Genomic DNA, 25,382 nt, shown 5'->3' with positions numbered 1-25,382 from the left:
AGAGAAGATAATAAAGAATCCTCTATAAGTAAAGTATAATATTTTCAGAAGTAGAGTCATGCTTTTCACATCAGTAGTTTCACATGTTTCTTAATTTGTAAAGATTTTATAAGTAGCTGTACAAAAGCTTTTATGGTAATACATAGATGTGCCATGATGTTAAGGGTTTAGATTACTTCAGAGTGAAAGTAAACAAGATCAAAAATATAAGGGACAATGCAAAGCAGAGTCTTTTAAAAGGCTGCCTTTATAGCTCATCAGTGCAAATTTCTTGTTAAAATGCTCCTTGAGCTAAGTAAGGGTTACTTATTCATATGAACACCTGACTTATAAAATCAGTCAAGCACTGATATCAAAGATGTCTGGCTTTTGCATCTATTCAGGTTGATGCTTCCATTAACTTAACTTCATACTCTAAAAGCATGTTTCATGTCTAAATATGCTGTGTATAACTCATTAACATCAGAGCCCCCAACAGTAATTGCCTGAAAGCGAATAAAGAAAATCGGAAAAGATGAAAAGCTGAATTACCACTTAATGAAAGGAGAAAAAAAAAAGAAAAAGACATTTAAATTGATTGTCATGCAGTAGCAAGTCTCTTCTCTATGGAAAACATTCAGTTGTGAGTTTTTAAAAGATTTTTAGACTGCATTTACAGTTTGTGTTGAGATGTTTAAAAATGTGTTAAGTAATATTAAATACTACTTAAAGCCTCTGTGTACTCCTAGATGGAAAGTTTATTCAGGAATTATGCTTGTTGATCTTTTTGTGTGTGTTTGCAATATTTTATGCTGCTTCACTCTACAGAATGTTATTTTACCAGTCTTTAGAAAGGTCTAAAGAATGAAGTAAAACCTCAATTTTGAGAAGGTATGAAGTATCAAAAACTGATTTTTCAGAAAACTTCATATCAGACACTGCAAAAACATCCCTTTTATTATCTGATTGGCCTTCAGTAACTGCGGTTTTTTGAGTCAAAGATAGGACTAAAAGTGTGCTTGCATGTATTTCTTGCTTGTGGTCACAGCATGATTGTGGAGAGGGCTTCTAAGCAGAATTTGTTGGTGTTGCTCCACTGGCCATAATGGTCCTCACCTGGTGCAAATCAATAAGGCTTCATTTGCCTCAGTGCAGCTGTGTTGATTTCCACCAGCTGTGGGTCTGGCTGGGCATGTGCAGAAAGAGTATTGTGGAGGGACGCAGGCAGGCAGGAGCTGGAAGTATTTTAACATCATGAAGGCAAATCGAGGTAAGGAAAACTTTTTTTGTAGGCTTAGCATACTATTTTAACAAATGGTTGATTAGATTGTTATTGTGAATCAAAAGGATGGGTTTTTTTGTGTGTATATGTGTTGCTAGAAGCTGTGTTGAAACATTTTGCAGGAACTACTGGCTTTGGATTGCAAACTAATTGTTGTTGGTGCAATTCCTATTGATTTCTCTGGTTCTTTTACTCCTGCTTTGTCCTAATGTTGTCAGACCAGTTCTTCCAAATTCCTTCAGCTAGCTACTAGGAAGAAGCAGGTGATAGAGCAAACTGGCATGGCTTAACTCTAACTCATTCACAACTTTCACAGGGACTCTTTTACAGGCTGAGTATTTCATATTCTTAACCTGGAAACTAACTCTTCAGTTTAATAATGCTGCAAGATTTCTTGCAAAAAACATGTAGATGTGATCATAGTAGGAACTAAATGTTTAGGTATGTGTATGCCATGTGTTAAGAGTTCGTTGAGGTGAAAACAGTCACTGAAAAAAACACTCTACAATCAAAGTGACTTACGGAATTAAACTCTATAACTCGAAAGTTATAAAGTAGGTATGTTTATTGTGCGCAGATGCACGGGGGGGATCGCTTCACCACAAGCGTGCGTGCCCAAAGTGACGAACCATCTCACATTTATACAAAAAAAAAATGAATATTCAATTAACACCTCTACGTATTCATTACCTAAACCCTGCTTACTCTTGCTTCGTACGTTAATTAGCTTATCAGTCCTTTGCCTGGAATGTGGTGGTCTTGCAGGTTTGTAGGTGATTCATGTCCTTGTGACCATCTGATCTTCTCCAGCAAGGAGACTTAGCGCTCCCTCTAGATAACATTGGAAGGTCTCTCATCCTTTTCTCATCCTTTTTATAAATAGCCCCTTTATTAGAGGAAGAAGAGTAGGCCTCTCCTCAAAGCTGTATGGCTATGTGACCAGCCACCATACCTACATTCCTTGAGCAGACATATACAATCACAATCGATGTCCATTGTCCCTATTTCACACTATTTCTTCATTTCAAAAGTACAGAAGGATTATCGTTCAGGAAGGTATGTGTTTTTGCTGAAGCAGCTAAGATGAATTTCTCTCTGTAGCTTTACAGGGTGCCATTCAGAGATATTTCAGTTAACGTGTTATTTTTTTAATTTTGGATTTCTCTCATGTGAATTGAACTCTTAAGGTTGGCAGAGACAGGATGGGGAAAAAAAACCAAAATACTTTTCATGGTTGCTGAAGCTTAGAAAAGAAATCCCAATATTTTCAAAATAACAGGAAATGTACCTTTTTAACTTTGCTGTGAAATGAGGAAATAGGATATTTATTGTCACACTGCACCTGTTTCTGAAGGCCTTCCAGTCATGAGCAACACTATTTCTCTCAGGCCACATCGCTAGTGGTTGGGGTGTTTTTGTCTCCCTAGAATGAAAATTAAACATAGATATTTCTTTTTTTCCACATATACATGTGTATTTTCAAGTGTGCCAAAACTGTCCTGCATGCCTTTAGCAACAAAGGGAAGGTTGAAGGCTGGTAAGCCTTTCATAGGAAGAAACAACAGCAGAGCTTTTAATTGTGTCTTTAGACCTGTGAAGCCTCATTTCACCGTTTTCGATGTGCTCCAGCACAGGCGTAGTTTTCTCCTTGCTCCTACACCAGCTAATTCCTATTATGCCTGATTGCCACTAGTGTCAGTATAATTACTGGTGCTGTATAATTTCATAAATCTATTTCCTTGGATTTGAATATATTTTAATACTTCACTCTCTCATGCTTTTATCTCGTACACCTTCCAGAAATCCTTCTTTGGTAGTTTCTCCACAACTGCCTTTTTTAGGCAGCTGTTGAGCAGCTCCTTGTTGGGGAAATCATTATGCCCACTTGCTAAGGCACAAGAATGGGGGAAGTATGGCTTGCTCTGGGACCTGCACCCACAGCAGTCTAGGCTTTGGTGGCATATGTGTTGTGGAGTTTTGGAAGGACCTGATGGCACATGCTTCTAGCCAGAAGACAAGCCAAGTTTGTTCCTACCACCTCAGTCGCACACTGTTTCTGGGCTTGTCTCTACTACCTCAATCAAGCACAGGGAATTTTTGGAGATGGCATGGGAGACATGGACTGAGCAAGTACTACTGTTCCTGTGCCACTGCTCTTCACTGTAGACAAATGCACGTCTGGACTTGTGCTAAAGGGTACCATGGAAACAGGATTTGTTCCTCACCACAGTCTGGGCTTATGTCCAAATAACTTGTATGAGATGAGTATGAGCTCAAGCATAAGGTTGGACTCATGTTTAAAATCGGTCCTGAAGTAGCCATAGTAACCACTCAACGAGCAGGGCTGAGTTTGCAAGAGCTACTTCACGTCCCTAAAATGTAAGCACCACTTAGAGTATCTTAGCTGGTAAGACTTTTAAGTACACATCCTGAGGTGGCTTTTTCTGAGAACAGTCTTTACATCGAAAGACTAATAATTCATTTTACAGGAGGAAAAATTCTACAATAAGTAAAATAATAAGGATCAGCATTTAAAAAATATTTTACATCTGTCAGTCTGCCAAAAAAAACCCAACCCATCATAATTATGAAATTTACTTAATTTCTTATAGCATTCATTAATCTTAAATTGTAAAAGTGGGCCACAGATTGGAGTTCACCACAATTTTGGAACTGTTAACTCTTGTTTTCATTATCATCTACTGTTTTATATGTGCACAGAAAGATTCTAATCTGAATGTCCAAGTGTTTCGTAAGTACTTAGATAAAGAAAACTAATAGTCTAATACAGAACAAAGCACAAGTACTTAAGAGGAACAAAAAAGAGAACAGAAAGGAGACTGTAGATAACAGAAATGGGATCCTGCTGCTGTCTGTGTTCCTATGATATTTTTGCTTCATTCTGAAGTTGTCATATGCTAATTGATAAATATAATTCTGTTATTTCTGACTGCTGCACAAACTTGCCAATTGTAGTTGGCTGGGCTTTACTTCTGGACCTGTCTTCGTCATGATGCTTAAAGGGGTTCAGTTTCCAAGGGAATAGTTTTGTGGTCGACTTGGAGAGTATTTTACAATAATGAGAAAATATAAAAAAAAAAAAAAAAAAACAAACCTGGAAATGATTGAGGAGCTGGCAATGGAGCATTCAAGATGTAATTAGTGGAGCAGCAAATGTGTGCCTATATAATAAAAGAGGTATTACAAGACAGAAAAAAGTGGATTGCGGTGGAGAGAGAGACTTATAAGGGGATGTTTTTTGTAAGGACAAAATGGAAATAAAATCTGTAAATGAAAGTTTGCATAGTGTATACTGTCCATTGGCAGTAGGAAATGACAGGAGAACATGGCAGATGTTTTGTTTCCCATTCTGTGCACAGTGACTCTAGGGTAGACTCACAGCTAACAGTATGTGGTCTGCCTGTGCCTCGCCAGCTCTGTTAAACCTTCACCCGCAGGCAGAACATGATGTGATTAAGTACCGTGCTTCCACAGGGAGTTACCCTCAGAAGTGTTTACCTGTAGGGTGGAGGCATTAGGACTCCATTTGCTACTTCAGTAAAGGCATCAGGTTGGAAAGATAACCATGAGGTACCGCAGACCTCCCTAGGTCCCAGGCAGATGTTGCTTGCCATGTCATAGCGACTTGAGATGTGCAGTTGTGAGCCACTCCTCACCCGTGCAGCATGCTACAACCAGTGCTGTGGATGCAGAGATTAAGAGTCAAAGAGATTGGAGATTTTGCCCTACTTGGTATCCCAGACACTCACTCATTCCCCTCCCTACCCAGGTTATGTTCACTAGGTCTTGACTTCCACTTTTCATCAGCGAGCTGGCTGCAAGTCCAGGTGGACCAGGTAGAAAGATTTTTTTTGTTTATGCTGTGCAGCTGCTTACAACTACCAGCCCTGGTCACTTGTTGCCATCCATTCCTTGATCTCCAGGATCTTCTCTCACTTCCTGGATCTTTCTTCCAGTCAGGACCTTCTTCACCTTCTCTCAGGGTCCCAAGCCCCCTAGTTTTCCCAATCTAAATCTATACGCAGAAGAACAAGACATAGTCAGCTTCTTACTGGGGGAGGTGTCACTTTTTTGTTTGTTTGGTTTTTGTTTTTGTTCTTGTTAAGGTGTTATCAAAATATAGGAGCAACCAGTACCAGTCACAGCTAATGAGTATCCAAGAATCATTTAAATTGGAAGTGATCTCCTGAGATCATCTAGTCCAACCTCCTTGCTTAAGCAGGGTTGACAAAAGAAGATTACCCTAGGACAGTGTGAAGTTGGGTTTTTTTAATATCTCCAAGGATGGAGACTCCACAGACTCTTTTGGAAACCTGTTCTGGTGTTTGGCCACCCTTTTACAATAATAATAAGAAAACACTTCTATGCAAATAGAATTCCATATGTTTTAATTTGTGCCCATTTCCTCCTGACCTGCTATTGTGTACTGAGAAAAGTCTGGCTTCCTCTTCTTTATTCCTTCCCATTGGATTTTTATACACATTGACAAGATTTCCTCTCCTTACCCCTCCATTCCCCACCTCCTAAGCCTTCTTTTATCCAGGATGAACAGTATCATCTCTCTTGGCCTCTGCTCACATGTCATATGCTCCAGGCTTGATTGTGTTTCTAGTTGTTTTCTGGACCTGCTCCGGTAAATCCATCTTCCTAGTATTTGGGAGTCCAGATCTGGACACAACAGCGCAGCAGTGGCCTCACCAGTGCTGAGCAGGATAGAACCGCCTCCCTCAAACCGCTGGCAATGCTCTTCCTGATGCAGCCCGGATACTGTTGGCCCAGGCTATAAAGGCACATTGCTGGCTCATGGTCAGCTTGTTGTCTTTCAGTACCTTAAGGTTATTCTCTGTTGAGCTGCTTTCCAGCTGATTGGTGCTGGTGCACCACCACACCCTCCCCCACCCCCCCCCCCCCCATACCACACCCCCATACCGCAGTGTGTAATGGTGCATGGGGTTATTCCTCCCCACATGCAGGACTTGGACGTTTCCCCTTATTGAACTTAATTATGTTCCTGTCAGCCCTTTTCTCCAGCATGTTGAGGTCCTTCTGAACTGTAGAGCAACTATCCGGTGTATCAGCCGCTCCTCCCAGTTTTGCATTGCTTGCAAACTTTCTGATGGTGCACTCTATCCCATTATCCATATCATTAGTGAAGAGGTTATATAGTATTGCCCACAAGACCTTGGAGTACAGTACTAGTGACTGATCTCCAACTGGACTTTGCTGCTGGTTGCAAGCCAAAGAGATAGACTCGTTCCTAAGAATTCAAACCTTTAGTTTCTGATAATCACACAGATGCACACACAGTTACCTGACACATATCAGCATTCACAGTTTAAACGCTTTTTTTTGCGTATAAGTTTCTAAGCCACCTCTAAAAAGGAAAGGTCTTTGCTTGTCTGATTATTTCAGATTATTATTTCAGATTATTTCTTTTCTCATTCTCATGCTTCTGAAACTCAAACCACTGCTTTTACAGGGTATCCTGTAGAGATCCGAAGGAAGCCCTGCTCAGTACTGCTTCATGCAAACCCTTGGGCTGCAGTTGTGTTGCACAGATAGATTATAGCCTTGCTGTAGTGAACTGTCAGACTTGACTGATTTAAAACGTTTTTATAGTTCTTCCTCTATCGTGCCTAAGCGGTGACCTGTGTAGCAGCGAAGCACAGAGGGTGTTTTTGTTGTCATTCTCTCTTCACTCTTACCACTACTCTTACCTTAAAATCAATTGTTTTCCTTTTGTACAACTCCCTCGTCCCTCTCATAGTGAAGGGAATGAGAGAGATTAGCACCTGAAGTGTAGGCATCAGTTAAGTTACTAGAAACGATGTTTAAAAGGCTCAACCAGCCTGCATTTTCAACTGCTGCTCTTGCATGGCGGCAAAGCAGCTGCGGTGAGCATACCTGCCGCCGCTAGGGGGCGGCCGTGCCACGCCAGCCACCCGGCGCGGCGGGGCGGGGGATACCGGTGCGCTCCGTCGCTGCCCTTAGTCCTGAGGGGGTTGTGAGCGGCAGGGAAAGAGGCTGGAACTCCTCGTTCGGGCGGAGAGAACACCCGGAGCAGTGTTACAATAAAAATCTGTGCGTGGTCGGGTTTTCCTGAACCCTGTTAATCCTACTTAAACCATACGCGTTGCATCAGCTTCTCTAAGAAAAGCTTTTAGGCAGGTGCAATGGAAAGTTACCAGGTTGGAGTCGCAATATGCAGCCCAAGTTTTCCAAGTGGGATGCTTGGATGAGTGTTAGACTTGCTGATCCTCTGTTGAACAGCTTGTTTCTGTTACTGGCTTGGTTTTGCACTTACAGCGTGAAATACGATTTATTAATTCTTGATTAATAAGTAACGCTTGTGCTTTGTCAGGTGACTCGTACAAAGAAGACAAAACCATTAAAACATCTGTCCCTTTGACCTGAACCCAAGCACTGCTGTACCTCTGGGGAGGGCTAACTCAGCGCTTCCCTGCGCCTGGGGGGAGTCAAAGCACGCTTTAGTGCTCAGGTGTTGTTTCTGAAAGTTAATCCAGATGTGCATTTCTGGTCTGGGGTCATCCTTTCTGTTTGCAGGACACGCTAAATAAAGGGTAAGGTAAGGAGAGAGAATAAAGCAGCGAGTGAATTAATACATACCCAAGTGAAAAAAATAAATTCTCTTAGCTCTCCCTCCAAAGAAGGTATGAATGAAGCCTTTGAAGTATAAATGCCAGTGAAATATTCTGTCTCTGAAAAATAATAATGTTGAAAATCTCCTTTTAAACCCTAGACAAGTTTTTAAGAGTATTCTGAATACTGAAAATTCCTAAGGTTGGCAAGGGAAACCATTCAACACTAGATATAGCTACACTTCTCACTTCCAAACCAGAATGGGCTTTAGGGGGCAAAATATTTTTTTGCCTTTCTTTTTTTTAAGTTATGAGGCAAAATATCAAAGGTTTGGGGGGGTTTCCTCAGAAAATCAGATTCCAGACCAAAAAAAATTAATAAAAATAATAAAAAGGCCTTGCTGGAAATTATGTAATTCACGTCCATTGGAAGAAATGCACTCATCCATTGTCATAATCTCTATTAATTTCAATAATTAGGATTGGGTGATTAAGCTTCTTACTAGATTTCTTCCTCATAGTTTGCAATTTGACAGTCAATGTTCAGAATTCTTCTGCTAGCAATCTCCTAAATCTCAGTCCTTGGGTTAACATAACTACCCATAAAGTTGGAGGCCTACTCTGTTTTTGAACTCCCATATTCACAGAATTACACCTTTTCAAAGAACTCTTGCTGTCACACAGCTGAGCAGATAGGTCATCTCACTGAATGGTTTCACACAGTGTTTGCGTGTGTATCACTTCTGTCCCTTTGTGCATGTGCTTATAATGGTATTCTCTTGATAATATCATCAGAAGTCCCATTTTTTGGTAGATTCTGAGGAAACATGTATGGATGACCCCATCCAACACAGCAGTAAACAGGCTAGTCCTGAATAAGCAATGTAATTTTGCAAATGTTCCCACTTTATCCTGGAAATAAACCACTGCAGGCTAGATCAATGCTGTGAAGGACACGAAATGTGAAGTTTAAATACTGCAATTATGCAGCTGAAACAAAAAAGTTTTTGAAATCACCTAGGAGATTGAGGATTCAGTGTGGTATGTGATTAGATGCTAGACTAACGATGACAATATCTTGGTTTATTAGAGGTAGTAATTTCAAAATGAAAGGCATGGTGTTCGTTGTTGGAGAATTTACAAGCTGTGATCTGTTTAGACATGGCAGGACATTGATCCTCACACATTTGGTTGCACGCTTTTGGAACTTGTGTGCATGCTGGGTGATCAAAGCTTGTGATAGAAGGAAGGTCGTCATGATATGATTAATAAGCTGATATTATGTAGGAAGAACAGCCATTGCTTAAGTCTCTGGACCAAGCTGTTGGATGTCTGGGATGTGCTTGGCATTACAGCTGGGCTGCCTTGCTTCCCCCAAAAGAGGCTTTGCATACTTTTCTTAAGGTCTTGATTGAAAACCCAAAACAAACCGTCTATGTTTTTGCATTGTGACATTTAATAAAATTTCAGTCTGTTGTATCTTTTAAGTTAATTCATGCAATGAGTGACAGAAATTTTAGATGGATTAAAGCCATCCTTCCAGTATGATTATTTGTTGGGATTTAAAATAATAATAAATTCAAATAAGAGAAGCTTTCTGACTGTGTTATAGATGTAGCATGAACTTGGTTTAAAAGTGGTTGAAGGCAGTGGTAAAATACTTCCCTACACACACACACCTTAAGGCCAAGAACATGAAACTTTCAAAATGATCTAAACACCCTTGGAAAATCTTCAGTTTAATTTTCCATCCTCTAAATTGATAATTCTTTTCCTTTACAAACTGTCATCTCTGGCAAATATGTAAATGCTGCACTGACAAATTGCACTCAGAATCACAAGTGGAGGCAGGGGGTCTGCGCTCTTCATGTGCTCTGCTCAACACTTCCCTCTCATAAAAGATGTAAAGTGTTTGTCCAATTACTGTGGCTTTTTTTCTGAGTAGAAGAGGTCGCATGTAATTAAAATGTGATAGGAACATCTGTTTTATTTCAATCTGTAAGCAGAGGAGAGCTCTGACAAACTACACTGTGCATTGCCTCTGGCAGCAAAGGTGGCTTCAGAAATCCCTGCACCACCACATCTCGTGAGAGGGACTCTTGCCCCCCACACTGTGCTGGCACAGACGTTGGCAGGGTTGCAGAGTAACATGGATCAGAGGAGCAATACAGGTGGGAAAAGAAACCTGGGATTGGAAGATTGCTCTGAATCCAGACGAGTTTGCTGATCTGATTTACTGAGCAAGCTACTCAACAAATTCTACTGGGAAAACTGAAGAGACTGAAACTCTTCCAGGGAGCTTGGAAGGAGTACCATGAACTTAAGCTGATTTTGCTTGCTTTAGGCTAGTTTTCTGTTTGTTGACTGTAGGAGTAATGGATTATTTTAAATTTTTTTCCTTAGGTTGTGTGAGTGCAGTTAAGTAAAGAGTTATAGAATACTTTGCCATTAGGAACATTGCAGACATGTATGTACGTATCTAGATGTATCACTAGCTGGCTTTTGAAGCTTAAACTCAGCTCCCTAGACTGAATTGATAGGCTGTATCTTGTATCTACTTCTTTCTTTCTTTTTTTTTTTTTTTAAACTGCGTCAGACTTTTAGATATCAAAGCAAGTGTCATTGAGTTGCCCATTGATCCAAAGCCAATGGCCGTCTCTGCTAACTTCCATGAACTGGGGAGAAAACTTGCATTTAAAAACTAATTTTATGTCACAAAGTAATGCTGTTTTCCATATGAAAAAACTTACCTTTTGTGTGCACGTTCTTTCAATTAACTATGAAGCAGAATACCGCCCCTTCAGCAGCAGAAGTCGCACAGTACTAATTTATACCTTCTAAGCTAGATGTGAACCTCTTCACTGAGAACGGGACCAGTGCAACAGCATCACAAAACGTAAGCCATGAGCGCCCTGTTAGGTTGGTTTACATCGTTAGGAAACCGATTTCTCTTATTTTTAGTTCAGGGTGTTAAGCAGTAGATGGCATCCTACTTTAACTTTATAGTGAACTGCAGGCTTGCTAAAACGTGTTATCACCTGGTCTAGAAAGTTCTCAGAATTTCTCTTCTACTTGTACTTGTGCAGTATTATCAAGGAAGGACTGTTTTTCCTTAAAGTAAACAGGAATGTGTGTGAGTTCTGATGTAAATACTGTACACTGAAAGTCCTAGTTGAAATCTGAGCTTAGAATTTGTCTTGCAAGACTAGAAGCAGACCTTTATAAACCAGGAGAGATGAGCAAAATCAAATTCTTAAAGACTTTTCTTAGAAGCTGGGTTGGTTCCAGACCTCTGAGATACTCATTATGTTCTGCCTGTAGTGCCAGTGAGAATAAAAAATAATTAATTCTAAAAGTTAGATTGAAAAGCTGTTCAAGTTAAGATTCAAAGCAGTAAAAGAAAGGAAAATCATTGTTAATGTTGATACACAATCCTTAAGTCATCTCATTCGATACCAAGAAGTGTCAGGATATGTGCTTAGGTAGGAACAATTAAAAAAAACCTCAGATGTGTTTAATGGAAAGAATCTAAAATAAATTTTTGAAAGAAGAGTTACTGGTGGACCTAAGTGATAATGCAGAAGGGAATTATGAATGGTACAAGTCTTGGGGAGTGGATGACATAGAAAGTGGATCAGTAACTGAAGCTGGTGTTGTAATATCTTAAAATCCTTCAGCAGTGTCCCTCTGACTTTGATTAAAGGTCCTTTTTCAGGCTCATCCAAGATCCCTAGGGTTCCTTCAGCAGCCTCCAAATGGAGTTCAGCAACCTTTTTTCTTTTTTTTTTCCTTTTCTTTTCTTTTTTTTTTTTTTTTTTTTTTTGGTAATAAGGCATGTGTGTGTAGAAATATACTTTCAGTAGAATTTAAGTATAGTTGGCTCAGGGACCCTTCAGAGTATTCTTTGAAACACCAAAACTCACTCAGGTTTGAACGGGGACTACTAGGAGTAGATGACATTTGAAACTCAGTGACATGAAGTGAGGTACCTCTTTTATTTATTTATTTTACTGTCTATTCATTTGTATGGATTTGTGCCCGGACAGATTTACCTAACAGCTGTTCATTCTTTTTCTAATATGATAATTGTATCATGCTGAAAAAGAAGAATACTCACTCAGTGCTTAAATGTTTTTGTGTATCTGGCCCTTGTGATGCAAATAAGCAGCTTTTGTAATATTCAAAATCACACGGGTGCTCAAAATAAAAATATTTCATTTATTGTCTAATCTTTTCTTTTTAAGCTGATTGCTCAGATTTTGCATATGAGACCAGCTCTGTTTTAATAGGTGGTTAAAGATTCAAACCTTGTTGTATGTTTCATGAAAACATACCAAACATAAAGGGTGTTTAAACACTAGTTAGATATAAATTGTGTGGTTAACTTCATTATAACAACTCATTTGCTTAATGTGATTCATGTACTTATGTAACCACTGAATATGGGCTATGGAGAGACAGCTTTATAAAAGAATATATGTGGCACACAGTTTTATCACGGCATTTATTTTCCCAAGAGAAAAGCGCTACTGTTAAGATGATAGGTCTTGGGCCAATGCATCTTGGGTGATGGTGTCTCTCCAGTCTGCTTCATTGCTGATGCCTCTCTGAAATATATCACTTGCACATTCAATAATAAATAACACCGAGTTACATACTGTTCTGTATTACAGATGAAGCTTTGCTAATGTTATAAACAGTGTTGGATGAATCGCAACAGCACTCCTCAAATAAAATACTTTCCTGTTTATGTTTAGTCCTTAGTAATTTACTATACATAATATAATTAGAAATAAGAGAAAATATAGTTAGAAATGGGACATGGGATTTTCAATATACCTAGGCTGTATAAAAGGTGAGAATAATAATGAAGGAAATATGGAATGGATTGTCATGAGACAAAATAAATTAGTGTCAATTTTATGTCCAGACCGTAGTTGGAAATATTGCATTTATCTTTTACCAAATTCAACTGCTACATAGCAGTTGCTGTAACAACTTACTGAAGATTTTAAGGAAACGGGATAGAATGTTGGGTTAACACCATATAAATAAAATTGCTAAGGATAATGTGTCCTTCTCTAAAATATGTAAATCCATGTACATCAAAAAATTATTAGTTTTCAGAGCCAGATAAACTACAGATGATGGATTGTAATTATTCTAGGTAGAAATAGAATAAACCAAGGAAGTCTGGGCAACTACTTTTCTTTTTTTAAAAAAAAAATATTTTATGGTGTGTCGGGTGCTTTGGGTTTGTTTTTTGGTTGGTTTTTTTTTTTTTTTAGGTTTTGGTTTGCACTCTGAAAGCCCACCTAAACCTATATCCTAAACTTTTAAATGTTCCTCTGATCTAAGTCCTTGCCACCTGCAGTGACAGCAATAGTGTATAGATCCATTGCGAACTTACAAAACATGTATGTTGTACAATGTTTAAAGCCACAGGCTGGAAGCTATGTAACTCCAGTGCCACTGATGCAATTACACCAGCAGAGAACTGGACCTTTTGTCTGTTCAGGAGCTTTCAAACACGCAAGCAACCAGGTCATGCTATAGCTGGAGGCAATCATTGACCGCAGTCCTGGAAAAATGCGTGTTGAGAGTTTAATACTTCAGTATGCTTACCTTACAAAATACACTTGAGCAAGTGCTAAAAGCATTTTGCTAAATCAGAGATTAATGTTAAGCATATTATCAGTCCTATATTAGTATATGTTTTAAGTGTTTTGCTGGATCAGCTCTGGAGAGCATAAGCTTGTGCTTATAGAACCAGGGCATTAATCACCACGTTCACTTTTTAAAAAGATAGTCCGAAAAAAAACCACCAAACAAGAAAAAAAGGCATGCACTTACTTTAGCACGAGTTGTACTCAGGATATTTGCAACAGCCATGTAAATCACCGTATTGAAGTGTTTGGGCCAAAATATACAAGCTGTTTTCCAGTGGTTCAAACTGTAGTCAGTGAAAACATTAATCTGAATAAATTTCTGCTAGTCATAGGATTTGTGGTACCATACTGAGCATTTAAGTTATTGAAATGGAGGGACACCTAGCTGTGAAATTTATTTCCAGCCCTTTGTTTCTGCACTTTCATAATCTGAAAGTATATGTATGATGGCACTGATTCAATCAGCAGGTCATTAGCTTCCATTTTCACTTGAGGAAACAGTTTGACCAAATTAGTACTTCACAGAATTTTATTTTCAGTTAATTATTTCCAGAATCTTTCACATGTTGCTTTTGTTTTCTTTAAAAATGTTTCATGTGCTACTTATGGTAAGGCTGCTCTTTGAGTGACATTATTACATTGGAGAATAGGGGTCCAGATCACAGACAACTCGGGGGCCAGACTTCCAAAGTGGTTGGGGTCTGACTGTGTCCTGCTCCAGCTGTTTTGGCTGGGGGGCTGCAGAGGTTGCTGCCCCTAACCACTCACCCCTGCCATCTGCCGACTTCTCCGGACCTGCCCTGACAGGCGCTCCTGCGACCAGCCCATCCCGCGCATCTTGTCAAAACAGGCTGGATAAGTAAAGATGAAGGAATGATTATGTGGGGGAATTAGGGAGATATTAAGATCCAGGAGGAGGAGAATGGGAGTCCTGGTGGCTGTAAATTTCCCTCATGCATAAGGGAGGAGAAAATGAGAATACCTTCTCATTTTGAGGTGACACCCAGGAGGCAAAATTACATGAGGTAATTAAACACTTCTGAAAATCCTGTATCCTTCCCACCTTGCTCTTTAAGCACCTGAAAACCTTTGTAAATTTGATATTTATCTGTTAGTACTTTGAACTCAATGTTCTACCTGAACTTAACTGGTTTGAACAAGCTGAAGCTAATCTTTGCACTTTAATTTATAGTCAATAAACAGTGATATAGGGAGAGGGAGGAATCAAAAATCCACTTAATAATTCTCTCCTATTAGTCACAACATTCTTTAATAAAGGTACAAATAGTCCAAAGTTTAGCAAAAAGAAATTGTAAGAATTATTGCACATCTTCCTCATACTAAGAAAATAAGTGAGTAATACTTAGTCTGAAATGTCACGGTGGTGTCTGTTCTGGTTTAAAAGATGTTAAAGTCCAAGTGCAATCTTATGTTTTGTGCTATTTTAGGCAGGATAAGAGGCCCAGAAATCAGAGGTGTTACAATAAGCTGGTTACTATGTGAACTTGAATGAGATTGGGCTTTCAAGATAAGAACATCAATATTTATCAGCTATGACAAATGTAGAATATTCATACCAGAGTCTCAAAATGTACTCAAATATGCAAATATCTTGAATTTAGAAAATGCATTCAGTGTTTTGAAATTAAATGTTTGTGACTAACAACAGGATTATTCAAAATGTATTAAAATAAATCTCTCTGAGAACCACGGTATCAATTAAAGTCATTAACTTTGCCTAGCTGTCTTGCCAAAGAGGGCAGAATTAATTCTGTAGACAGTTAGGAAGTTGTGAATGATAATCTAGACTGCGAGGAAAATAAGGAGGCTTAGAGAAGGAAAGATGTGGCTGAAGTGAGCGGAGGAGGAAACACGACTTCTTGCTGCTGAAGCTCTTCAGCTGTGTAACTAGTTGGTCACAAGCAGGTACTCTGGGGAGATGTTTGCTCCAACAACTGTTGCTCTACCCCTGTCTTGGAGACCTTGTAGGTGAATGAAGTGTCTTCCACTCTTGGGTCATGTCAGAGATGGGTGAGCTTTTTTGTTTCATACTGACACTGCAGAGTGTGTTTGGTCTCAGGTTCACGTGAAAGGCTGGGCAGGTGGAAATGTAAAAGGAATTGTGAAGATGAGGATTTGGAGAATCAGATCTCGCACTAATGGAGCTGTGACTCCTGGGAGTGAGCGAGCAGTGGTTGCTAATGGGGTTTTGTGTTCCCGCTGAGGAAATTAGCTTCAGCTGCCACAATGAGGCTTAAAAGATGACAGAATAAGTCATTTAGGCTCTCATTTCACTTATCCAGTAACCTACTTAGGCCTGTTGATTGCCAAATGCTTGCTTTTCTTGTTTACCAGATGTTGTATCCATGCAATCCTTGGACTTTTTCAGCAGGCATTTTTGTAGACAAATCACTCACTGGTTGTTGCAATGATTCCTTTTGTCTAGTAACTGAGATAAACCTCCTAAACGCTAGTTTCTGCAACAGTTATGATCACGTCAGTTCTTTACAAATCGTCCAAGTGTCCATCCTCCATATAGTTTATCATAAAACATAAGCTACAAACTATACAGTTTGAGTATAAGAGAGAATATAGCAAAGTGCTTCTTTCAACTGCTAAAAGAATAGACCAAATTAAAACCTTTTTTTAATGTCAGAAGGAAACTACTGTGATTATTCTCTGCCTAGGGCAGTAAGTTCTACAGTGTTCCAGGTATAAAAATCTCTTTCCAACCTTTTACAGAACCATTAAACTATTTTGTTTGTTAACTTGTCTAGTAAATATCTGACCACAATTTCTAATAAGACAACAGCTGTTTGGATTACAGGAACCTAAAAGTTTATTTGGAAAATACTTGTTAGTAATATAAAATTTACTTAAAGAAATTGTAAGCTAATACCATTCAGATAAAATAACATCAACTGCAGCTACGTATTTAATGTATATTTGGCTTCAAACAAAGGAGATGATAGATACAGAAATTCACAATACCTAACATTGTGAACGTTCCTCCTCTTCTGACAGATGATCAGATATTTGGGATATATATACAGACTTGCTCATAATGTTGATGTGTTAGTTCACTTGGGTCAAGTTGCGACCCTTACTTTTGTAAGGCTTTTGATTGTTTCCTGCAGGTAAGCTGGTAGATGAACTTCACTAGAAAAATGGTACTGAAAGGTAGGAAAATTTATCCTGTTCAGATCTTGAATTTCAAGCTGCATATTTCAGCTCACTCTGAATTCGATTTCACATTGATCCCACTGTATTGCTAAAGACAGCATGATTCTCACCTCTGCTCTTTGACACAACATCAAATATATGAAGGCGATCATAGATTTCTATCATGTAGTGTGAAAAATTATTTCAGCCCAGACCTTAATCTGAACAGGTTTTTAGTCCAAGCAGAATAACAACTTGCTAGTTCTTGGAAAATAAATGTATTTCAGAAGAACATAGCTGGGAAACCTCCAAAAAGTACCTATAAAGTGCCCATGGGTTTTAGTGTGCTTGTTTATTATGATGCTGGAAGAAGCTGTGAGTCTTCTCAGGACAATATCTGTATTATCTATGTGTTAATGATTTAATTTCAGCCCTTCATGGCACAAAAAGTGCTGACACAAATTCTGTAGCAAGTTTTAAACTGCACTGAAACAGCAAATGCCATCCCAGATAAAAGACTAGTCTTGAAAATTGTACCAAGAGTATGCCAACTAGTATATGCAAAAAGGATCAAGATATTAATTTAACCTGACTAGGGAGTAGATTATACTATAAATAGGACTCCGAGACTGCATCTACTGCAAGGCTGGTCATTTCCTACGAAATTCATTGCACATATATTTGCCCTAATCCTGTAATGTGATCCTCAGTCTAATCCTTACACCTAGTATTATACTGTATGAATTTTTCTATGCACAGCTCTTTGTACATACGTAAGTCTTTACTTGCTTGGATCTGTTGCAAGTACAGAGCAAAGGCAATGCTTATATATAGAACATATAGAAGTATATAAAGAATTGTATACAGAAGGGAAACTAACAGAGGATTGACACACCTGAAATCCCAAATTCTTGGAAATATTGAAAATAATTGAGAGGTCAAATTCTGAATAAAACCAAGGGTTCTTCAAGTTCAAAGTGTCATGTGTACTAGCACAAGCTATTTTGGAGCTGACTGGAGTTCAAAGTTGATTTCTTCAGCCAAAGCCCCAAAATAACCTTTTATTTCAGTCCTGTTGGGGGTTACCTGGGAAAAGAGCACACAAAAACAAGATAGAGATGACACCAGCATAAAACTCACCTTAATCCTGACTTCCATAAAATACTGTACATTTTTCTTTTTTTTTTTTTTCCACCTTCTATTTTTCTCCCCCCCACACACCTTTGTTTGTTTGTTTGGTTGGTTTTTGGGGGGGGGCTCTGTACAGCTAAGTGTTGCCTGAATCTCCTGTTGTTCAGTCTTTTAGCCCTGATGAAGAGAGACACTTTTCTCTCCCTAGACATCATCTCCTCCTGCTTAGACCCCTTTTGCCTGATGTCACATATGTTGTACCACAGATTTAGCCTAAAGCCTGTTCCTGTGCCAAACATGGTAACTTTCGCCTATTGGACATTTCCTTCTAATTTTCCCCTTTCTATCTTCTTGCTTAGGATTTCTTTGCTAATAATGTCTTATTCTTTGAGTGTGTTCTTTTTCTTCCAAACTAACAATAGCACTTTTCTTTTGCAGTGTTCCTTGTTGATCTCTATCCCTTTGCAGTGTTTCTCTTCAGAAATGTCTAACTCCAATTGTAGATTCAGTGAATATACATATGTAAGAAAATCTTTCCAAAACAGGACAGTAAGGTATATGTTTTTCTAATAAATGAAAACAGAGCTAGGTAGTTTATTTGTAAAGATACAGAGTATCTTCTAGGTATAAAAACATGATGTATGACTACTGAGGTATCTTTACTAGTTCTCAGGTTTAAATGGACTGATGGGAAGAAGAACTAATGAAACTGTTATTAAGATGGCAAAGAAGTTGATGAGCTGGAGAAGATTAAAAAGCAGATCAAACAGTATTAAGACGGATCCATTATACCCTTGGTGGGTCAGGTTACCCTCTTGTTCCTTAATTACTTACAGTTTATTTGTGTTCTTCTGAAGAACTTCTAATGTAGAAATAGATTCTACTGCACATCAAAAGGGTGTTTGTTTTGTTTTGGGGTTTTTTTTAAGTATTTTTTAAACTATAGTGTAATTGACTTAAGTGTTAAGAAAAATATGATGATCATTGATATAATACAAAAGTCATAAACCTGAAGTATAGTTAACAATTTTTTATCTAAAAGCTGTGGAAAACGGTTTCTATTGTTTTTCCCATGTTTGAGAAAGGACATATATACCACAGTATCTTTACTAATTTTACCTATTCCAATTGATGCAAGGATTCTTGAAATGAGTCTAACCCATTTCAATTATTTTAAAATTAGTACTTTTCTTTTCCCCATCCTCTCCTCTTCACTTTTTTTCCCCTTCTTCAATTAGGAAACAAGGTGTTACTGCTCCCACTCTGCAGACAAATTTACTATTGCCTCAATTAGTTAAGTGAAATACATGAAAGATTATCGTGGGATATCCTTCCTGTTTTGCCTTCAAACTTTAGAGCTTGAAAACCAATAGTAAGTTATTTATGCCATTCTGGTTGCAAGATGGTTTATACATGACTATAAACACAAACACTCTCTCTCCTCCACCCCCACCCCCACATATTAATATACTATTCATAAATATTTTTTTAAGTCCATACATATACCTGTGGTGTGTGGGGAGTTGATGTATGTAAATGCTTGTATTTTGGAAGTAAGACAGGGCCTGAGATGTAAAATAAAAACATGTAGCATTGCTCGTAAATTTGAAAGACTAAAGAACACTTCTGTATGTATGGGATGTAGCTGGCACTGCTTTGTATAGCTTTTGCACACTGCAGTTAATCCTTTCTGCTGTGTCTTGAAATAGTTGTATTACTCAATTTTAGGTATCTAGCCAGTAAGACAGATCACTATTCTTGTAGATTGCTCTTTTTGGTACCCATACCACTGTACCTGTACCCAGTCTCCTGAATAAAGAATGACAACAATAATGTCTGATAAAAAGATGGAAAATAAACTCCAGACTGTGTTTGAAAATTGAAAATGGGGGAGTGGGAACAAATCCCCTCCTCTGTTTCCAGTAAAGCTGGTAAATAAATTGCAGCTAACTCTTGGCAAAGATCTTGGTGAGGCTGTACTTTTACTAATAAGTTGTCTTTTTTTTTTTTTTTTTTTTTTTAAGTGTATTTACACTTTATGGACAGGTATTTTGGAACTGTAATAATATATTTTAAAGAGATAAACACATCTTTCTCTAACACTTTATGGAAGTTTTTAAAGCCACTACTGATATTTTAATGATACACCAAACACACTTTTTGATCTCTGGGATCATTGTATTTAAAGTCTTCTATGACAAAGATTAAAGACTTCAGGGTACCTTTAAAGTATATGTCCTTTAAGGTCACATACAATGTGAATTGAGATAGAAGTTACATTTGACCTGCCATGAGTAGTAACCCTGAATTCTTACTAGTAAAACAATGTTAAAAGAACAAGTTCACAAACATTTTCCAGTTACTGTTTAGACGTTATGAAAGATACTACAAAAATGCATTGATTACAACTATGTAATGAGGAAAAAAACTTGGTTTTCCCTGTTGGGAGCTTCCTGTAGTAAAATCTGTTATCTGGCTTCAAATATAACTGTTGACTTCGGTGAAGCTTGCTAATTACAGCTTTGAGAAAACATCTTTTTACTGCTCACTCCACACTCAAAACCTGCTATATAGTTGAGTGGTATCCAAATTTATCATATAAAACCTAAATGTCTAGGAACTTGGGCCAATGTGTCTCTAGTAGGATGTTTCTGTAGACAAACTATATATCAGGTTGAATATATGTACTCATTTTAAATGTCTCTTAAAAATACATTCATCATCATAGCACTCATTTCTGTCTTTATGATGTGAAGGGTTAGAAATACTTGGACATTATGAGCATGGGCCTGCTTTGTGCTATTTAATATGCTTTAGCTATTAATCTTATATTTTAAGTAGGCATTTTTTAACTTTTTAAATTGCAGTGAAATCCAAGTGAGAAAAAGGAGAAAAAACCCACCCCAACCACACAGTAATGTTACCCAGGCTTTTTGTTAATTATTCCTCTGCCAAAGCAATTGCACTGTGAACAAAATTGAAAATGACATCTAGTAAAATACTAGACTGTTTACGTTTCACTTTTCTGTGTCTTGGTAGTTTTTTTGTGACTTGCACTGACTTATAAAAAAGCAGTGTTGCTGCCATTTACCGTTCCCTTGACACTTTGTGAATGGCCACCAACATCTTAATTTGAATTAGCACCACAACACTGCTAGGGACCAGTATAGCTGTATTGCTCATTAGTTTCAGCATTACCTGTGTTGTTTTCCAAGTCAGAAATACTATTAAGTAAATACAACTGGTGGTTCTGAGCCTGCTCTTTATTGTACTGGTGTAAGTCCTGAAGGACATCACTGAATCATGTCAGTTATTTTGGTGGTATTGAGGAAACTTAAGCCCTATACAAACCTTGTTCCAAAAACATCAGGTGGCAAACAGAAGAAATTATTTTTTACATATCCAGCTTAATCATTTAAAAATAGGTGTACTTATAAAGGTATTTGTGCTGTCTTCTGAGTAGTATTTTAATAACGTTGTTTGGAAAGTGGTCATGAAACTTAGATGCTTATTTCCCAGTGTTCAGGGGATACCTGTGTGGAAGCGGGGTGGCACAAATTCTAAATAACTTCTGTGGATCTGTAGGAGGAACCATTATTTACCTCTGCATATAGGAAGCTCATGCTTAAGGCTTGAGAGCAAATCCCGTATCTAAAGCTGTGCTTGTGAGTATTGTCTTTATTCAAGGCATCCTACTATGGCTCCTATATAAAAGTATTGCTTCTTAAACTTTTAGGCTGAATTCCCCTTTGCTTTCATTAAGCACAATCTTACCTTGTAAATAATTCTGGTTGTGCACTCTTTGGATTCAAGCAGCTAGAAAGTAATGAATGATTTTTATAATAGTTTTAAACTCCAGATCATAAGCAAATGAAGTTGTGATCTCGCTATAAAGAATATTCTCAGCAGCTACATTTGTATTCACGAAGTATTCAAAGGAAACAATTGGGAACAAAAATAACACTCATCATTAAGAAGTGAACTGAACCAGCAACATTGTTTCAATCTGTAACATCAACATTACCTTAAATGCCACAGTGAGGTAAACTGGCATGTGATGTCTTTCATATCCAGGAAAAACACAAATAAGCCATTACGGTGCTCCACTCTCTTCTAAATCCCACTTTCTGTCTATCTTTATTTTCTTGCATAGATTTTGAGAAGAAAACTTATGTTCCCATTTAGCTTCAGCTTCATGTCCAGAAGTGGGGTGGGGGTGGGGGGGTGGGGGTGGGGGGGATTAGGATTTCGGTTTAGTTTGGGGGTTTTAGTTTTATTTTCTGATAGAAACCAAACTTCATTCAAAGTAGATATTGCTTATTCAGCTTTGGATGCTGATCCTGTGCACAGAGGTACATTTATCCTTTAAGCAATATTTTTCCTATAAACAACAATTATTATTTTTTCCCACATGATGGTGCTCAATTAATGATAGAACAGTTCAGCGTCTCCTTAATTCCTTGTTGTTTGAAATGTGTTCAGAAAGTTATGGAATCACTATCCAAACACTCTTGTATGACAAACGCTAATTTTTTTCTAGCTTTATCAGAGGGTTTTGTAAAATTTGATTGTTGCACAATATTAAGAGTATCCACACAATCCTTAGAGGTGAAAACTCTGATCCTGCTTTTATGGGTAGGAAAGTGAGGATAGAAATATAGATTTGATAGCCTCATTAATTTTGAGATCTGATTCACCATTGATTCGTTTTTGATTTGAAAAGAAAATTATCTTCTGGTCTTAATTCACCTACTTTCCAGAGGACATGAAGCAGCATCTTTTTATACAAATCTGATGCACGCTTGAAACCTGGATCTGTGAATGTATGATGAGCTTTCTAACTATACAAAGACCAAATCAATATTGTATAGACCATTATCATTCTATGTAGTCGAACAGTATGAATAATGGAATGAAACCTGATGTGTGTGATTTTCCTATATATTTTAAATGGAAATACAAAACCAAAAACTGCAGCCTAATATGCTGGTGGTATGAGAACAAACAGAACATTTTGAATCTACCACATCGATTTTTTCAGTACCTTAGTGAATGGTGTGTCTGTGAACATTGGTAAGCTTGCATCCTTTATTTATATCAGCACAAAAGAGAAATGTGGCTTTTGCCAAAATGTTTCATAGGTATTTGCCAGCAACAGAAGAAAAGTGAGGTTTGAATCTTTAACTTTGTTCCAGTTACCATTAGTTATAGATTCTTCTCCTTGCTTTCCCTGTACTTGTTTGATCCTTTCCTCTCCAAATTGTCCTGGATCCAATCCTGCATTTTGCCCATGTCATTCTGTCTAGCTAGGCAGCCCCACTTTCTCGCTGTTCTTGGTGTTTTGCCCCATTGTTTCAGAGCTGCTCTACTTCATCTCCTGCTGCTCGTCTTGTATCTCGTGCCCATTGAGTGCAATTCAGCTGGGGTATATTTCATAATGAGCCTTTTGGTTTTTACTTCTTCTGACTTCTACTTTCTGTCTAAGGCCTCAAGGGTGTCCAGGTTCCCCGCAAGGCTCTGGCTTTTCCCTACTCCACCACCTACTCCCCATTTGCCTTCATCTGTTTCATCCTAATTACTAACCATGTCCCAGACCCATTCCCTACTATGGCTCCTCCTTTACGTTATGTTCCAGTGAGTTGCTCCTTTATTCACTGAGATATCCCAACCTGTACTTTTCCTCCTCACTTGCATCTTGAAAATGGCTGCTTTTTTAAATTATTTTTTATTTTAGCTGAAATGTTCCAGACATGTTCTGCCTGAAGCAGATTGCTATGTTTGGCAAAATTTTATACAATAGAAAACATAGTCTTACAGTAGGAATTGCTGGTGGATATATAATCACATGTAGGTGTTTAGAACCCACATAATGTATGTGCAGCCCTTACTGGGTCAGACCAAGGTTCTGTCTAACCAATGTCACTTCTCCGCTGTGACTAACAGCAGGCAGTGGGAGAAGAGCATACTAACAAGACGAGTACTGTAACCCTTTTCCTTGCAAGCTTTCTCACTCTATAGCAACCCAGTCACCTCCGAGCCAGAGGTGCCATCTTTGTATTTAAACTTCGACCCACGCTGTCCCTTGCTTGGCAGAACTTCAGTTATGCAGTTTTGCTCTTGAAAAGTTCTGTTGTTGTCTTATGTACAACAAAAGAAAAGGCCCAGTGTTTCTTTGAGCATAATGATCATTTATTAGGATAATACTCTTAACACACTCTACTTCAGACTAAATTAGCCTGCTCGTGGCAGATGAACAGCAGGTTGCCATTCTTTGCCCTTTCCTACTACTTTCAGGATCTTTCATAACTCCCTTTTTTCCGTTGGATGCCCAGGTAAACAAACAAAGAAGTGGGCGGTGATTTCAAGCACAAATGTAAGCTGCAGGCAGCCCTTTCTGATTGTTAATTTGATTTTTCACTAACTGTTTTTATTTGCATAATTGTAGCAGGTAAGTTGAGGTCAAGCGCTTATGGCAGGGAAGCAGTAAGCAACTCCTAACTTCTTATATTATTCGGTAACTTGTGGTACTGTGCAATATTATTAAACAGACTTGGACATTGTGCTTTCATTTATAAATGAAGAAAAAAAGGTGTGCAATTATGACCAAAAATGCTACAACATGCTGCTCCTTGCATATGCTCTGTGCAAAACTCTCTGCCCATGCCCTTATTTCTGGGTAACAAGCAGTATCTAAAAAGATTATACAGTGCCTAAAAATGTAATGTGCTATGTTGAATGCCCAAATAGCTGTAGATAAGTGGGAGGAAATGTATGGCTGAGATCATATTTTACATACTGTTGAGTAATCTGAAATAACAAACCTTATTTTCTTAGATAGTACTTCTGGTCTAAACTGTAAACCCCTGACAATTTCATTTGCTAATATGCAACCTGAAGTACAGCAGCAGTGCTATTAGTCCTTAGTATATTTTGAATTAAGCAAAATGTTCTACAGTAAACAAAGACAGGAATACAGGGAGCGGGCTATTTACCTGAAGTGGATACAGATTTATACACAAAAATCGAAGTTAGATTTCAACTCTTGTTTATCGGTCTTTGCCAGAAAAAATACATAATGTTTTAAAGACAGCATCAAATTATCCCAGATATTCAAAACTAATATAGCAGAATTGAAAGCTGATTTCCTGAAGCAAGATAAAATTTACCTGGCCTTGTAGTTGAGTTTTTCTTAAGCATCCTGGAAAAAAAGAGAGAGGGAGAGAAAACCAAAAACATGTCTGTGACTATTCAGAGTCCCTAGTTTGTGTTTTGCTAAATGCTTAAGAAATAATTTTCTGGCACTTGACTACAAACTTTGAGGTGCTCCTTCACCTCCCTTTTAAATTCTCCAAGCTTTTCTGTCTCTGCTTTCCTGATCTTCTTGTTCTCAGCTCGGTGAAATTTCTACCTGCTAAATATGTCTGCTTTGAGCTACTCTAGATTTAACGCTCCTGTGTTTTGCAACTAGTCTGTATTAAGGAGGATTACTCTTATGAGTAAAAGGTTGTAGACTATGCTAAATTCAAGTGCAAAATAGGA

Source organism: Falco naumanni, chromosome 4 (genome assembly GCF_017639655.2).
Source record: "Falco naumanni isolate bFalNau1 chromosome 4, bFalNau1.pat, whole genome shotgun sequence".
Taxonomy (NCBI): domain Eukaryota; kingdom Metazoa; phylum Chordata; class Aves; order Falconiformes; family Falconidae; genus Falco; species Falco naumanni.
Note: the sequence above shows the minus strand (reverse complement) of the source record.